Here is a 13,163-nt window from a genome sequence, read left to right as displayed (position 1 = left end):
CTTCGGCATCCCCAGGTGTAGAACTCTTTTCCAGGTCTAGCTTTACTCTTCTGTAGTCCAGTGGGATACATTGGATCTCCACTGACATTTGAAGAATGATTTCTAAATGTCTAGAGTGGAAGCAAGCAAGCCAGTAGTTCATTTCAGGTGAAGTTATGATGGGTCTTAGGCTAGAGTGAAACAATGCAGAGGGAAACATAGTAGGTGGATATGAGATCTGTTTTGTAGGGAGAAATGACAGGACACATGTGACAGATTGATATGTCTGGCATATGAGAAAATGGGGCAAAGGGCATATCATGCATCCATTGCTGATATTGCAGCATAAAAATTAGGGCCCAAACATCAGTGTCATACAACAGTACGTGTCTGGATGGTTGGCTAGGAAGATCTGCCATTGATCGAACTTGTGCTCTCACACAGCTGGAGTTTGGCCGGCTGTCTGGGTCTCAGCTGAAATAAGCAGGGCTATGTGGCATGGCTACACATCTTCTATCTGGCAGGCTAGCATGGGCATATTCTCCACACAATAGCAGAGATGAAAGAGCAAGAGGAAACAGGAAGAGCCGCTGAAGGCCTAGGCTCAGAACTGAGCCACTGTTACTTCCACCACCTGCTATTAGTCAAAATGTGTCATGAGGCCAGCCAGACCTCAAGGCGTGTAGAAGTACCTTCTGCCTCAGTTAACAATCTTTAGTGTCACACGTCAAAGGCCATGGCTACAGGGAAGGATGTAGAATTGGGGCCATTTTTGCAGCCTAGTACATGAGAGGATCCCTGTGTTTTGTCTTGAGCAACTGAATGAATGCCATATTATACTCTAGGACTGGGGGAGAAATGGTTGAGTAGAAATGGGACTATGGAGAATTCCGGCCTAAAAGTGAGACGCTGCAAGGCTGTGAGACATTCGTCTTCTCCAAGACATGGCTTGTCCACCCTGCTCCTTCCTTCCTGCAGCAGCCCTGATCGCCCCCTGCCTTGGAGGTATTTACTCAATGGAGGTAAAATTTAACCCAAAGCAGTGTGAGCCTGCATTCTTATAAGTATCACTTCCACTCATGTATAGAAGTTTTGGTAAATATTACTGTCTTGATTTCATCATGGCCAATGATACCTTAGTGTTTCTCATCAATAGGTGCTCCTGAAAGCTTCTCAGCTGACCTCTCCCACCACAGCCAGCACTTAGTCTGCCCTGAAATCATGAAAAAAGGTCATAAGAAAGGGGGATATATATAGATGGCCTTGGCCATGTGTGCTCTTTCTTTCTCTTTTCATCTTGTGGACATGAGAGTGTCCTTTTGCTGGCTGGTTCTGTCCCTCATTTTGAGACTCTCCCTTGCTTTCCACAGAGCTGTGTGAGTCCTAAACATTGAAGTTCCTTGTGGTCTCTGGTTTGGGTGTGATATGTTTTGACATCTGATATCTTAAAAGGTGGAGTCTGGTAACAGGCTTCCTGAAACACGTATCACTGTGTTCAGGGCATCAGTACCAGAACTCAAGACTTGCTGTTTTTGAACCACATGAGTAGATGCCACTAGAAAAACTGCTCGAATGAACTGAACAGGCAAGAGTAAAAATTTGGTTTGTGAGTGAGTGCTTAAGGATTTGTTTGGTTTTCTTAAAAGAATTTAGAATATTTTACTTAAAATCTTGATTGTGCTCTGATTTTAACTAATCGGCTCTTGCACCACACACCAAAAAAAGCACAAAAGAGGATTCTGGGTCAGTCCTACTGGATTAGCTATGGCTCAGCCGTTGAAGGCCCATGGTACACTTGCACATTCTGGGTCACGCCACCTGTGCAAATGCAAAGAAGAATGGGCAGCTGAAATATTTTAGGCAGAGAACTGGTTTATTAGATACAGGAACCTCAAGTGTAGATTAAAACCACTTGACTTACTATTGGAGATATTAGACAAAGAGCTATTCTAGTAGCATTAGGCATACTGGTTATTACTGATCCAGTTTATAGAATTATTAGCTTGCTTGGTGGGTCCTTCCCGGACAATGGAAGAAGAGGTTTCTTTTTTTGTTGTTTTTTTTTTGAGTCAAAGTCTCACTCTGTCGCCCAGGCTGGAGTACAACAGCAAACTCACAGCCACCACAGCCTCTATCTGCTGGGCTCAGGCAATCCTTCCACCTCAGCCTTCCAGGTAGCTGGAACTACAGGCGTGAGCTACTATGCCCAGCTTATTTTTTGACTTTTATAAAGACGAGGTCTCACCAAGTTGTCCAGGCTGGTCTTGAAACCCCGAGCTTCGGCAATCCTCTCACCTCAACCTCCCAAAGTGCTGGGATTACAGACTTGAGCCTCCGTGTCCAGCCTAAGAATAGGTTTCTTAATAGGAGATAATTGCTAATAAATTTACTGGATGTCTACAATTATTCTTATTCTTCTACTTGCCAGAGTGTAATTATTTGCTTTTCTTATTTGTTTCCCCACTTAGAGTTTCTTGAGAGCAATGTCCCTGTAAAATTTGTCACTGTATTGTAGAACCCAATACTTAATAAGTAAGGTCTAGTTGCCTCATTCTTTCCAGATTATCTGCTTGCATCTCTTCAATTTAGAAAGTCAGCCAGGCTTTATCTAGGTTCACGTTCTGAGCATCACATCCTGGAAACTCTCTATAGCATTAAGATAATGCAATTGAATGGCTTACCTTGTTAAGGGATCATTGTTCTTCATTGGCTGATGTCTTGTATCTTGAACATTGTTGTTTCATGTTTTAATTATCTTAGGTAGAGAATAAATATGGGCCCTAGTGCTCAATCTTGGTTGAAAGCTGAAGTTCACCAATTGATAAGTATTTGTTTGTAAATAATTTCAGAGAATTGTCTGAGCTTCATAGGGCCTGTATGATGTGGTGGTCGTAGAAGTTCAATAATGTAAGAATCTAAGAAAGACTACTTTTAGACGTATAAACTATAAATGGTATCTCTCATACACTATATAAATGACAGTGAATTAGAAGACAAAGTCCCTTTCTTTATCCAACTTCGTTTTAGTAGGGAGACAGATAATATAACCACAACGAAACACAACATATGACGTGTATCATATCATAGCTTTGTATTTCCCCAGTTAGAGCACTGTTACAGCATCCATTTCATTCAACTCTTACACCAACATGTCTGTGAACTTCTCTAGAGTCAGGCCCAGGGTGACTTATTTAGTCTTTTATCCTCATCATCTGGCACAACCTAGCGCATATAGTAGGAATTGGTGAGTGAATGAATGAGTGGCATGATATTCCATAGCAGGATTGACTGTTAAGGAAGTTATTTTGAATAAGAGTGTTTTTGGTTACTTTTAGATCATTATCCTGACCCCCATCCTTCAAAATGGCCAATGAATTTATTCTCAAGCATCGCTGAGGGTGGTGTATAGTAATAACAATAGATAAAGTCTCAGCGTATGTCTCCTAAAGTTTTAATACTAATTTTCTTTTTTTTTATTTTTACTTTTTTTTTTTTTGAGTTGGAGTCTCACTCTGTTGCCCAGACTGGAGTGCAGTGGCCGCTCCCGGTCACCACAGCCTCGACCTGCTGGGCTCCGGCGATCCTTCAGCCTCAGCCTTCCAAGTAACCGGAATTACAGGCATGTGCTACCACGCCCGGCTGATTTTTTGATTTATTGTAGAGATGAGGTCTCGCTGCCCAGGCGGGTCTCGAACCCGCGGACTCAGGCAATCCACTCACCTCAGCCTCTCAAAGGCGCGGGATTACAGACTGAGCCACTGAGCCCGGCTAACACTAATCTTCTAATGGCAACTTCAAGTTTTTACAGTTTTTTGCCTTCGCATTTAAACAAGCGAACAACAACTCACTTGTTTGAATTCACTAAATTCAAGGAACAGAGAAGAGAATTCTGTGTCCACTTGGGCATTACTCGGTATTCACTTCACAATATGGAAAGGACAGCTCTGTTATCTTCCAGTGTATGGTAAAACATTGTCTACCGTGCCCATAGCAGCAGGACCCTTGCATCTATCTCTAGGATCGAGAATAATGTCTGGGTATGAATGACTGCCAAGATGAATGAACGGTACCTCATGTATCAGTCTCAAGAACAAGTCACTATCAGTGATCGTTGAGTCTGGGAGAACAGCCAGAAAGAGAAAAGGCATACCATTTTCCACAGTAGTATCCATATCTGATGAGGGTGTTACTGTTATGGTTTATAAAGAGAATTCCCATTTCCAAAAAGGTGCTTGATCACCAAGGTGGATATTTTGTAGCCCAATAGACTTGGGCCACTAGAGAGAATGGGCAAACAGGTTTATTTTTAGAATATCTGTAGAATAAAATGTTTTAGCTCAGGCCACGCTATTCAAGCCATGATTTCCACTCAGGTTTGCAAAAGAGAGATCAGTCTGGAAAACTCTGCCAGAATCAGTTGCTTTTCTGAAGGTCCTTGTGTGCGATCGGCAAAATAGGACAAGGGCACACGAGGAAGAGGAGGAAAATCACACACAACAGGAAATGTAGTAGGCTGTGCATACTTTGTGAGGCTTCAATGTTATTTTATAATTACACACTGGATAAGACATCAAATGTAATAATGGAAAGATAAACTAGCAAAAAATAGTCCATTAAAGAGACCTGATAAGACTTGTTGGATTTGTTATTTCCAGAGTCTGCTTATCTTGCACATGAATATAAAAAAAGCAGGGGTGGGGATGGGGGGGGGAAGCAGATCTGTGGATTCTAATAGCTTTCCATGCAAGCTGTGTTGATTAGTTTACAACTGCTGATAATGGCACAAAAATGTGCATTAAAGCTGTAAAATATTTCATGAAACTGCTACAATGTCTTTTCCTGGCATCAATCCACAAATGCAAAAAATTCACATTCAGTCAGATTTGCTAGCAATTTTTCCCACTGTAAATCCCTTCTAATCTTTCTTTAGCTAAGTTAATCATATCTGCCCAGGCTGTGTGCAGTTGAGGTAATTATCCAAAGAATTTTGGCCTTAAAAACATCTCGGATCTGTAATGTTTATACTTCTAAATGAACACTTTATTTTTGTCTGAAGCATCTACTGTTGAGTCAAATTTCCATTTTGTTATTTTTTGTGAGTTTTTGGGTACCTAAAGGGTTTTTTGTTTTTTTTTGCATTCGTTATTTATTTATTTAGAGTAGAAAATGTAGTTTATCTAATAACTAAATTAGAAAGAGAGAGAGAGAGAGAGAGAGAGAGGAACTTCAACTACCCAAGGTAGGTGAGGGGGCCAAAGCTTAGCAAGGCATTGACCTGCATTCATTATTTAAAGATTTTTTGTTTAACTCGGACTTCTTTAAACAACTGGATTTAGAAGGGACCCAATTACACTGAAATTATATTTTAACAGTTATGTTCAAAAGACCTACCTTAGATTATTATGACTGTGAAATTCATAATTAGCTGAATATAATAGATCTGAAAGAATCAGTAAAGTTTAAAATTTGAAATGGGGTCGAAAACAGCAGGTGGCTGTTGCTTTTCTTAAGGGCATTACACAAATTTCTCTAGCAAAAACTATTTCAACCAGTCATTGGCCCACGGGCCCTTTTAGCAGGTCTGGGAAGAGAAAAAGTCAAGGAATGACAAGGATTTTCTTCTTCTTCCCTCCTCCATCTCGAAACTTGGATTAAATGAAAAGTGTTAACTAGGTTTACAGAAACAAATGGACTTATTGGTCATTATTGAATTAACTGATCAGTATACTAAAATTGCAATCAATTTAATAAACATATCAGTCATACTAGTAACAAATTCATTTGATTAAACTGACTCTTTAAAGGAGCTGAGATATAATCTAATCCACACCTCCGATTTTACATGTTAGGAAATTAAATTTCCAAAAGATTAGTTATCTAACCTATTGGTAAAATCCTGAGGGGTCTCATTACTTTTACTTTCAATTCAGTCATAATTGAAATAGCATTGTTACAGGACATCGCAACAAGATTTTAGGCATGTTAGAGCATATTTTTTTCTATTTCTCCATCTTGTTCTGTCCTCCCCACTAGCAGATGTTTATTTCCAACAGTCCATGTGTGGCCCAAATGAATGCCAGATAGCACTTATCCACGACACTTTTAATTATCAGGCATGAGGACGCTAGGTCTTGCCTCTGGGTTGGGCTACACCCAGCATGTTGAGACAGATTGCCCAGACTGAGTTCCCAGGCAAAGTTTACTTCTTGCCATGGAAACCAGTTTTCATGAACCCAGCTTTCAGGACTCAGTTAAGCCAATCAGAATTAGGCAACAGTTAAAGTCATAGTTACGAGATAAGCAGCATCTACAAGAATCACCAGAGGTACTTGCTAGAACTATACATTCTCTCTCTGGACAGGGTGGAGAAACATTAGAATAGGGCATGTGAGCTAATTAACACAAGGTGGGCACAGCAAAAATGGCTGCATCAGGGAAGGAAATGTTTTAACAGAAGCAGATCAGACACAAAGGCAGAAGGCCTTGATCTTATTGGTCAGGGAAGACCTCGGAGTTGAGGCCGTTGAGTGAAATTAGTGGCACTGAGGATAGGCTCAATGCTCTACAATTCCCCAGTTGCTACTTCCTCTGGTTAGTTGAGGTTTACTTTGATATTTCAAACTAAAGTCCCTGTGGGTCTTCATATCCCCAGTACCTGGTATCATTGTCACTTGATGCATACTGCTGGAATTAAAATGAAATTAATTCCAGATAAAGAGATAGCGAGGAAAGCTTATGGAGAGGAATTCTTTTCATTAAAGATGATTTCAAAGGCTTTTAAGAATTATTGGCTGAGGTGGTAAGTGTACAAATATCTTTTTAACAGTGGTAAGACAATTTCATTTTCTCAAGTACTTTAGCCTCTGAATCTTTGGGGAAAAAAAGGTCTTTTGGTGAGACAAGAGCTCTCTAAAGGTCTTCATACTCTCAGATGATCCAGAGTTTGCTATTAAATTCTCATCAGTATCACACAGTTGATCCTCTGAGTCCTTTCGCTTTCTGGTGCAAAAGAACCTGTTAAAATATTTTCCTTTCCTTTGCCTCAGTTTCCTCATTGTCATATAGCAATAATAATTATACCTTCCTCAAAGAGCTCCTATAAAAAATGAATTATTAATGTAAAGTGCTCAGAATAGTGCCTGGCAATGGGTCCTTAATAAATCATTAACTATTAATATTGTCATCATTTAAGAATAAAAGTAGTTAAGCTGCAGGGGTAAGACAGGCAAGAATCACTGAACTGTGTGGAAGATTGATGCTAGTTGTGACCTCAGTTTATATTCTCTCTGTGTCCATGCTCTCTGCAATGTGACTTGGCAACTCTGCCTGTCAAGAGACAGAGCCTGTTTTTCCAACCCTTGAATCTGAGCTGGCTTTGTGACTTTATTAGGCCAATAAAATGTAGTGGAAGGGATGGCTTGCCAATCCCAGGTCTAATGCTCTGCAGGCTTTGCACAAGTCCACTCTGTCTTTTGGGACTTTGAGAGAAGTCAAGGCTAGCCTGTTGGAGAGTGAGAGTCCACAGGAAGTAGATGAGTCACTTCAGCTGAGCTCATTCTAGATCAGCCAAGGCCAGAAAACCTGTCCTTCTGAGTCAGGTTTTCTGCAGAATTGTAAGCTAAATACATGGTCAAGTTTGTTTAGCCTTTAAATGTTGGGGCGGTTGCTCAATGCAAAAAGAGCTACCTGATACACACTATAACTAAAGATAAGGGACAGATATTAAGTAATAAACAGTTGCTCATTTGCTGTTCGGAGCCACCTACGAGCAGCTGGCTAATCTTATGGAACATGCTATCATAGAATTTTAAACTTGAGATTGACCTTGGAGATCTCCTGCTGGAAACTCCTTAGCTTGCCTATGAAGCATCTGAGACTCAAAAGATTAAGTAATTTGTAAAAGGTCATATAGACAATAGTAAATTTTGATTCACAAAGAAGTAGCAGAGTAATAAAAAAGAGGAACCAAGGAAAATGTATATCAGTTTTGGAAACATAGTAAAGAAAAGTGCTCAAAACTCTTCTTAAAAGAGAGAAGGGAACGTTACATCAGAGAGCTGAAGAGAGCAGTTTTGCACGACTGGTGTGTTTTACATCATAACAGTATTCGTGTGCATTTTAGCTTTCTCCACCACAAAGGACATAGCCAGAGAATATCGGCCATGGGGATCAAATTTCTTCAAAGCTTCTTAAAAATTCATGTACCCCACCACATAACATAGCATGTTTATATAAGTACATTTTTCTCCTCCAAAATTCTGCAGAAATATGGTTCCTCTCTGTCTTGTATCATATTGATCCCTGGCATATGCCCTTGAATACTGTTGGAAAAGCACACTGGTAAATTTGTACATTGGTAAAGAAAAACAAACACATTCTATATCTTGAGGACTCAATAGCTAAGCCTCAAGTTCTCTCTGTGGGGTGCCTCAATTGTGAGTCCTCCCTAGTTCACTCACTCCACAAATGTTTATTGAGAACTTTCTATGTGCCAGACACACTGTTCTAGGCACTGGGATGTAGCAGCAAACAAAATAAAAACTCTTACTGTTAAGCACTGTATTAGTTTCTAATCGCTGCTTTAATTAATGACTATACACTTAAGTGCCTCAAAACAATTCAAATTTATAATCTGGTAGTTCTGGAGACCAGAAGTCTAGATGGCTCCACAGGGCTGGTTCCTTCTGGATGCTCTGGAAAGCAGCTGCATCCTTGCCTTTTCTGGTTTCCAGAGGCTGCCTATATGTCTTGGTTTGTGGCCCCATCCTCCCTCTGTGAAGTCAGGAGTGCAGCACCCTCTCTCCTTTCTGACCTCTGCTTCCGTCTCCATTCTCCTCTCTTTGGCTCTGATCCTCCTGGCCTGCACAAGGACCCTTGTAGTCATATTGATGAAAGGGTGAAATGCCCAAATGGAGTTGCCTTAGCAAAGGGCAGCCATTGTAGCACTGCTGAACTCTGTTGAGCCTTCTTGGCAAATTATCTAACTTGCCCTCTAAACATTAACAAAGGGCAGAACTGGTTTCCCAGAGGTAGCTATTGACAATTGTCTTACAACCCCCAAGGATTGATTACTTTTATATTCCAAAATATTTGTCTTCCTTCCATAGAGGACCAAGTTAATCTAGTCTATTGTGAGCAGCCCTCCGTGACCTATGGGACATAAACCACCACCCCATCACCATGGCAACTGTTATGTGACTGACCCACCACCTGCCATCCATCACCTGATGTCAGCTCCCGTGAATGCCTGCCCCACCCACTCCCAAAAGAAGTTTTAAAAGGCTCCTAGTCTCAAGCTCAGGGGGCCACGCTTTCCTTTTTTGCTCTGGTCCCCTCCCCAGTCTTGGAGAGTGGACCTCCCTTCTCTCTTTCTAATCTACTTTCTAAATTAACTATTTTCCCCCATCTAATTTCCATGCAATTCTTTGCATCTTACTCACAGCACCTGCCCACTGACCTGATAATTGAGTTTGCCCAGCTAATCCGGAATAACTTCCTCATCTCAGGATCCTTTAATCATATCAGCAAACCCTTCTTTTATCTCAGGTGACATAGTCACAGGTTTTGAGCATTAGGATGTGGACAAATTTGGGGGTCTATTATTCAGTCTACCATAAGGAAGTTACATGTTAGCAAATTCATCTTTATAGGATGAAGTCCAGGTTCTTGAATGTGCCTCAGACACAGTTATGTGATGTTCTTTCTTCCCAGCCCTGTCTCTGATAACTCCCTGCTGCAAATACATAGTTCAGCGGTCCTGACCTTCTCTCACCCTCCCCCTTAGAACACATCTGCGATTTTTCTCTTCTGTGATTTGAGGTGTCTGCCAGGCCCCATTGTACCCATAACAGGCCCATTACCTGTGCACACCACAAGTCAATGTGCCGAGACCCCAAGATGCAGCAGAGAAAGACGTTTAACTGTAAGGCCACCAAACAAGGAGATAAAAAGAAAACTCAGATCTGTCTCCCCAGCGTTTAGGGCTGGAACTTTTAGGGGTCTTGGAGTGGATTGAAACGCAGAGAGATTGACCGACAGAACATGTACGGTGCAGATATGGGACCGGGAGATGAAACGGCTGCATTCTCAGGCTGATTCTGTTCCTCTGTGGGTTCTTCTAACTGGTTGAGCTGTTTCACTGGAATTTGGGATCTGAAAACTATCTTCAGGAATTCTTAAACAAAAGCCTTATGATTCTAACGTCAGAGATCCTAGCTATCTTATGGTTCTGTTACAGCCTGACCAGGTGGTTTTTATGCCGGCTGCACAGAAAAGAGTCGGTGTAAAATGTCGCCATAGAGAAAGGGTTTAATAATCACAACGCAGCTGAGTGAAGAGGAGGAGAGAGTTCTCTAATCCATCTCCCTGAAAATTTTATGCTGGGAATAATTTGGCAGGCAGAGATCTAGGAAATGGGCACTGCTGATTTGTTGAGGATGGCATCGTGGGGATGTCAAAAATGATCTTAGTGTGACCAGTTTTTACGTGGGGGGGGGCATCACGGAACCAGCTGAATCAGCTCCTTGGTATGGGTCCTGGGCTCAGATGAAGTCCGTCGGTCCACCAAATTGCAAAGCCCCCAAAATATCTCAAAACCTATCTTAGACTTATGTTACCTTCAGGAGAAATTGCAGAAATGACACACCTTGTGAACAATGGTTACTTAGCTATGGAAGGTTTGTGGATGTGGGTTCAAAGTTGCTTCTGCCCTTCCTTCTGGATGCCATCAAGGAGGACTGCGTGACCTAAGGGCTCATTGTTCCTTAAGAAGAAATAAGTTCACCAGCTTTGCAGATGGCTGCCTTCCCCCCACCCTCTGGGGGTTTGGACGTGACAGAATTCAGGCCCCGATGACAATTCTAAGCTTGTGATCTTTTATTCGTTTTAGACAACAGTTTTGTGATGGCAGCTTCAGTTCCACCTTCAGAAATCCTACATAGAGGAATAATGGGGAGGCAAATGGTCAGTATTTAGTGCTGCTGGCTTGGTGTTACAAGGAAGTAGGTCAAAGTACAGCTTGATTCATGCTTGATCAGAACATGCTGGATTAGAACTATGTTCCTTGCTGGCTCTGAGAGAATGGCTTTACCATCCCCGTTGCCTACACGCCCATTTGTTTGGCAAAATACTCAGCTGGGGCATCCTCTTGTCTGAGAAATAGTGCCTCCCTGTGCCATCAGCGTTGCCACACTGTATGGAACTGTGTGCTTGCTGTCTGTCTTGCTCCATTCGTCAGAATGTTCTTTGAGAGCAGGGAGTGTGTCACTCACTTCTCTAGTCCTGTTGCTTGCCACGGTACGTGGCACACCGACAGGGCTTGAGAAGTGTCAAGTGGATATGTTATGGTCTGAGTAATGCTCGGCTGCTCCCCTTTATACCAACAAATCAAAGGGGCAGGGAACTGGTAGAAAGAAGTTTAGTTCTGAGTTCAAATCCAGGGAGCAGAGCCAGACTCGAGGTCTTTCTGAAATGGTTCTGCTCACCCTCCAGGTTTTTACAGTTCACTTTTATAAGTCCAGAGTTGTTAGTACCTAGACATTAGCCACGTGACCAGCATAGAACTTGAGTTTTGGCAGCATTTATCGATAGTGGCATTTCTCGGTCCAGACTTCTTGGTGCCAGGTATCAGAGGTATCTCATAGCTTTTATCAGCAGGCCCCGGCAGAAGTATTAGTCAAGTTAATGTCACTATCAATAAAAAAAATGTCACTGTCAATAAATGTGGCTGAAACTCAAGTTCTGTACAATGCTCTGCTGGTCATGTGACTAATGTCTAGGTACTAACAACTCTGGACGATAAAAGTGAACTGCAGAAGCTTAGAGGGTGCACAGAACTATTTTGAAAGACCTATTTTGAAAGAGTCTGGCTCTGTTCCCTGGATTCAAACTCAGAAATAAACTTCTTTCTACCAGTTCCCTGCCCCTTTGATCTACTGGTATCAAGGGGAGCAGCTGAGCATCACGCAGACCATAACAAAACCACAAAACTTACGATTACATTGATACAAAAGTTATACAAATCACAAGGCTTACTTACGTTTTTCATTGATACTATGTTATTCAAACTCATAACCACTCAGAAAAGGAAGTAAAAGGAGGTTTGCATCTTTTAGGTGATGGGGCAGGACCACCACGGGAAAGTCAAGGATCTCCTGAAGCTACTTTCTGGGAGGGCATAGGAGATCAGGGGAAGCCCCCTTTTCTTAGCTCTCAGGAATATTGTTCAGGAATGTACAGGAGTGCTTGAGCCCTTGCCATGCCCTTCTCCAGGGACTGTGACAATACGGACAGACATCAGTGGGTCTCTGTATCAGATAAGTATCACTGAAATTGTTTCTCCATTAGCTAATTCGGAGAGGAAGAAGGGAGGAAGAAAGAAGTTGCAGGAGTTTTCATCTTGAGTTGTTAAGAAAGTTTGGTAAAGAGTGGGTCTCTCTGCTGAGTTGGAGAAGGTACAGCAGATGTTATGACTCTCAGGCAGTGCTGATAATGAGCCAGCCAGAGGCCTGAAGCTGCTGGGCTGCTTTTCTCAGCAGGGGTGCTTTTGATGTGTGCCTGCTTTGATCCCTGCTGTGCGGCGGCAATGGTCCAGGACATTCTGGAATGAAGAAAAACCGCTTACTGTGTCCTGTGCCCAGGATCCTGGGTGTGTTAGGGAAGAAGCTCATGGGGGGGGGGGAGTGGCTTTCTGGGGGCAACATAAAGTCACTTCCCAAAAGTAAATATCCCTGCAACGTGGTTGATAGCTGAAGCGGAAAGGGAGGCAGAGAAGGGACCTGGCAATGTGAGGCAAAAAAACATACAGTGCAACATCAACGCTGAGAAAAGATAAAATAGAAAAATGTGGAAGGGCTGCAGCCCACAGGGAGCAGTAAGTTCTAGTCATGGCAGCAAGGGGACACAGGCTTGAGTGGAGATATTTTTGTCTACCTCTTGGACTGCAGTGAGAACACAGGCAGTGACACTTTAAGGGTACCGTACATTGAGGCACAAGCCAGCACAGGTGACAGATCATGACTGGCAGGCAAGGAGAAGCAGGGAAACACACTGCCACTCCACCCTGTGTGGGAGGCTAAGTCGAGCTCCCATCGCATGGCTTAGTTTTAGAAGCATAAATTCTATCACTAATTATGTCCTGATTAAATCAACCGTGTTAAATTCATCCGGGATATGAATGTGGTTAT

The sequence above is a fragment of the Carlito syrichta genome, unplaced genomic scaffold, assembly GCF_000164805.1.
Source record: "Carlito syrichta isolate Samal-C Ts95f unplaced genomic scaffold, Tarsius_syrichta-2.0.1 Scaffold123482, whole genome shotgun sequence".
NCBI classification, from domain to species: domain Eukaryota; kingdom Metazoa; phylum Chordata; class Mammalia; order Primates; family Tarsiidae; genus Carlito; species Carlito syrichta.
The sequence above is the reverse complement of the archived record's forward strand: the minus strand, read 5'-3'. Positions refer to the sequence as shown.